This window comes from Xenopus tropicalis, chromosome 6, assembly GCF_000004195.4.
Source record: "Xenopus tropicalis strain Nigerian chromosome 6, UCB_Xtro_10.0, whole genome shotgun sequence".
NCBI lineage: Eukaryota > Metazoa > Chordata > Amphibia > Anura > Pipidae > Xenopus > Xenopus tropicalis.
This window is the reverse complement of record NC_030682.2, coordinates 3,586,436-3,591,537: the sequence shown is the minus strand read 5'-3', so window position 1 is coordinate 3,591,537 and position 5,102 is coordinate 3,586,436. Positions and strand designations below refer to the sequence as shown.

General features: G+C 49.3%; 1 pseudogene; it reads right to left on the bottom strand.

Annotated features, from left to right (window-relative positions):
- Positions 1 to 1,417: 1,417 nt before the first annotated feature.
- Positions 1,418 to 3,153, bottom strand: LOC101730583 (annotated as a pseudogene).
- Positions 3,154 to 5,102: the final 1,949 nt, after the last annotated feature.

Sequence of the window (5,102 nt, the reverse complement as noted above, 5' to 3'; positions counted from 1 at the left end):
GGGAACTGCTTTCCCTTGGTTTATGGGTAATAATAAGCTCCTTACAGCTCAGTGTGTTGCTCTTTATTCCGTTGCTATGGGGAATCCCTGGGGGATTTTTTTTATTTTATAGTTTTTTTCAAACCCTGTGTTTAGTGAGCCGACCCCGACACATACAGAATATAAATATAAATTCCCTTTGCTCTCCCTCTTTTCAGGGTTTAGTGATTATTGTACATTCATGTTTATTCAGTCTCCCCCTCATTGTGTGACAGGTCTGTCCCATATAGATGAGCCCATAGGGGCAGCTTTCATCAGGGCCGGAACTAGGGGGGGCAGAGGAGACAGCTGCCTAGGGCGCAACGATTAGGGGGCAGGATACCTCTCCTGCCTACCCCTAGTCCTCCTTCTCTGTCATTGCCCTCGTCGCTTGTCATTAGCGCCGGGGGCAATGACCCATCGCAGCGCACCCCCCCCCAAACTGCGCATGCACGCCGGGGTGGGGGGGTGTGGTGGCTGACCAGGTTGCTTAGGGCACCCGGTCGGCTTTGCCCGCCCCTGGCTTTCATATAGAACTCAAAGTGCCAAAAGAAAAAAAGAGTTTTCTATGTAAAAACATATACAACTTTTTCATTAAAGGGGAAGTTCAACGTAATGGAGTCACTCTTTGACTTCCATTTTCTTCATACAGATCATATTGTGATTAGTAATCATGGAAGACGCTCAGGTCTCTGATTGGGTGGGGGAATCACATGGGAACCGCAGCCTATTTTTTTTTTTAATACTTTTCTAATCAGTGAATCCAATTACACCATTATATTTAACCTGTTGTTATTAAATGGATATTGCTATTGGCCTGTCTCCAACACTACTGGGAGAAATCGTATATAGCTTTCATACTGTAGGAGCCGGGCAGGAGGGGCCACACTAGGAGGGGCCAGTGGGGTTCTGAGCCAATCCCCTTTGAGCTGAGAGCAATGTGGCTGCTACATAATCCAACTGTATAAGCAGCAAGATCATGGCTACTGCCCCCTACAGCAACGGTTGGAGCAAAACATATAAAACATAGGGAGTGGCCCCCCAGTGCCGCCTCAGTCTCACCATATTCTACACTGGTCCCGGCTCCCATAGGCACAGCCCTTACTATTCATGTAAAGGGGAACTGTCCCCCACACATTTAATAAAACATGGACCCAAATTCTTTTTTTAATGAAATCACCCACAGCAGGCATAGAGGCAGGGCAGGCGATATATGATTGACAGCTCAGATTTTTAATTACATTTACTTCAACTTTCCATTCGGCACTTTCTAGATATCACTTAGATGGCAGATGCAGATACACAGCTTCCCTTAATAACAGTGCCCACAAAATGGCACCGCCCTGCTGGCTGTGACTATAAATTCCAAGACTTAATAAAAAAAAATGAATCATTTATGCAGTGTAAGTAACGTTTATTTTGCTCAACTAACATAACAGAAAAGAACTTGGAATTATTTCCTTTGGTGACAGTTCCCCTTTAAACAGAAAGTAGCGGGCCCTGTACATGATAAGGGTGGCCCCTGGGGAGAATCTATGGATCGGGGCCAAGGCTGAGCTTGAAGTTTCCACTAATTAACAAGAGATTTGTCTCCTGTGTGAGTATGAAAATGAGCAGCGAGGCCTCTCTTGGATCTGCAGCTTTTCCCACACTCATTGCACACATATGGTTTCTCCCCCGTGTGGATACGAGAGTGCGCAGTGAGTGAAGCCTTGCTCTTAAAGCCCTTCCCACACTCGGGGCAGACAAAAGACTTAGCAACGTGAGTCTGAAGATGGAGCCTGAGTGAAGTGGAGTTCACGTGGCGTTTCCCACACTCATTGCACACATATGGTTTCTCCCCCGTGTGGATACGAGAGTGCTCAGTGAGTGTAGCCTTCCTCTTAAAGCCCTTCCCGCACTCGGGGCAGACATGTGGCCTCTCGCCGGAGTGATCCAATTGGTGAGACTGGAGCTGCTGCTTAATGGCAAATGCTTTCCCGCACTCGGGGCAGATGAACTGCTTTACCCCGGAATACTGCAGATAATGTCTCTCTAGTTTGTGCTTCTGCAGGAATCGTTTCCCACACTCTGTGCACTCGTGGGGTTTCTCCCCCGTGTGGATCTTCTGGTGCCTCTTCAGAACCTCCTTTGTTGAAAAGAACTTGCCGCACTCGGAACAAGAGAAAGTCTTTTCAGCGTGTATTTTAAGGTGAATGTTCTTCCTTTGTCTGGTCCGGAAAGTTTTCCCACACTCGGTGCAGGCAAATGGTTTCTCCCCTGTGTGAGCATGAAAATGAGTTTTGAGGTCCCACTCTTTCCTGAAGCTTTTCCCACACTCTATACAGACCCAAGGCATCTCTCCTGTGTGACTCCAACTGTGGCTTTTGAGGGAGCTGGATTGGCGGAAGCCTTTCCCACACTCGGGGCACACAGTCTCCCTGCTGTATGAACCCTTAGATGTACACTGAGGTTATATTTATCCGTGTAGCTTTTCCTGCAGTGAGGACAAACACAAAGCTTCTCTCCTGTGTGAATCTTTAGATGTACATTGAGTTTAGCCTTGCGCTTGTAGCTCCTCCCACAGTGAACACAGACAAATGGTCCCTGATCTACGCGGCTCCGAAAACGGACTTCAGGGTTAGACTTTTTGCCGGAGCTTTCATTGGGGTGTAAGTAGCCGGCAGCTGGATTCTCTCCACTGGGAGCCAAGAGATGATTTATTTGTTCTTTATGGCTCTTTTTATGTTCCTGAAGGTCCCTGTTCCACAAGAAGCCCTTATTACATTCAGTGCAGGTGAATGGTTTCCTCCCAGTATGAACCCATTTATGAGCAATGAGGATCTTCCTGTGAGAGAAACATTTCCCACATTTAGAGCAGACAAAGCTCCTCCCCGTGTGGATTCTCTGGTGGGTGAGAAGGTTCCGGTGACTATGGAATCTCCTCCCACATTTAGAGCAGACAAAGCTCCTCCCCGTGTGGATTCTCTGGTGGGTGAGAAGGTTCCGGTGACTATGGAATCTCCTCCCACATTTAGAGCAGACAAAGCTCCTCCCCGTGTGGATTCTCTGGTGGGTGAGAAGGTTCCGGTGTCTATGGAATCTCCTCCCACAACGTGTGCAGATAAAGGGTTTCACTCCCACCTCTTCTGATCTTCACCCCGGCACCTCCGACTCATATGGAACTGGACAATATCTCCCAGCTCTGAGGTTCTGCTCCTCTTTCTCAGGCCAATTCCCTAATAACAAAGAAATAAGATTATTAATAACAGTATTTATAAAGAGGCAACATATTCCCGGCGCTGTTATTACAATAAAACTAAAAACAACAGAATTGTAATGTTATTGATACATGTAACTAAACTACTGACACTATTCCTGGGGTCTCCCTGTGTGGGGAATTAAACCAATGGGGCTGTTGCTGCTGATTTGTGTTTAAAGGAGAACTAAACCCCCCCAGACAAAAGCTCCACCCACTGCGGTCTAATGAGCCCCTTCCCCGCTAACCCTGCAGAACAGCGCAGCGGAGCCAGGGGAACCCTGTAACTGCTGCCATCTCCGGGCCAGGTGGTACCTCCAGGGTCCCCCGGCCCCCTGTGTCACTAGGCACCGCCCACTTGTACCTAAACAATGAGGCGCCACTCACCCCCCAAACACAGGGAATGATGCCGGGGGGGGGGGATTTTGCGTATTTGCACCAGAATCCATGCACAAAAGTCTCAATGTTGGTGAATGGAACAGAATAGCTATTGGGGAGGGGCTTAGAATGACATTTCCTTATTATTAGGCTAAAGCTGTTTGAGTGTAGTTCCCCTTTTAAAAGGGGCGGGTTCACTTTTAAGTTCACTTTTAGTAGGTTATAGAATGGCCAATTCTAAGACACTTTTCAATTGGTCTTCATTATTTCTTTGTTATAGTTTTTGAATGATTTGCCTTCTTCTTGCAACTCTTTGCAGCTGTCAAATGGGGGTCACTGACCCCGGCAGCCAAACCCTATTGCTCTGTGAGGCTGCAGTTTTACTTTTATTGTTACTTTTTATCCCTTATCTTTCTATTCAGCCCCTCCCCTATTCATATACCAGCCTCTTATTCAAACCACTCCCTGGTTGCTAAAGAAATTCAGACCCTAGCAACCAGATAGCGGCTGAAACTCCAAACTGAGGAGCTGCTGAACAAAAAGTAAAATAACTAAAAATAATAAAAAATGAAGACCAATTGCAAATTGTCTCAGAATATCCCTCTCTACATCCTTCTAAACTCAAAGGTGAACAAACCCTTTAAAAGCAAAGGTGCGTGTGCATAGCGTGTAATTAGCGTGTAAGTGGGATGTGGGGGTGTTTATCTGATACAATGACACACAGACTGCGGGGTACAGGGGGATAGAGGGGTGCGGGGAGTGTGACAGGGCAACAGCCTTATTCCTAAGAAGAGCTGACAAAAAGTGGCCTACTGAGTGTAGCAAATGGAACCTTTACATTAAAATGAATGCGGTGGATGTGCTTCCCTTGTAACAGCCCCTGGGGGTAGTTCTGGGGGGAGCCCCTGGGGGTAGTTCTGGGGGGAGCCCCTGGGGGTAGTTCTGGGGGAGCCCTTGGGGGTAGTTCTGGGGGAAGCCCCTGGGGGTAGTTCTGGGGGAAAGCCCCTGGGGGTAGTTCTGGGGGGAAGCCCCTGGGGGTAGTTCTGGGGGGAGCCCCTGGGGGTAGTTCTGGGGGGAGCCCCTGGGGGTAGTTCTGGGGGGAGCCCCTGGGGGTAGTTCTGGGGGAAGCCCCTGGGGGTAGTTCTGGGGGAAGCCCCTGGGGGCAGTTCTGGGGGAAGCCCCTGGGGGTAGTTCTTGGGGCAGTTCTGGGGGAAGTCCCTGGGGGCAGTTCTTGGGGCAGTTCTGGGGGAAGTCCCTGGGGGCAGTTCTTGGGGCAGTTCTTGGGGCAGTTCTGGGGGAAGTCCCTGGGGGCAGTTCTTGGGGCAGTTCTTGGGGCAGTTCTGGGGGAAGTCCCTGGGGGCAGTTCTTGGGGCAGTTCTGGGGGCAGTTCTTGGGGCAGTTCTGGGGGCAGTTCTTGGGGCAGTTCTGGGGGTAGTTCTGGGGGCAGTTCTGGGGAAGCCCCTGGGGG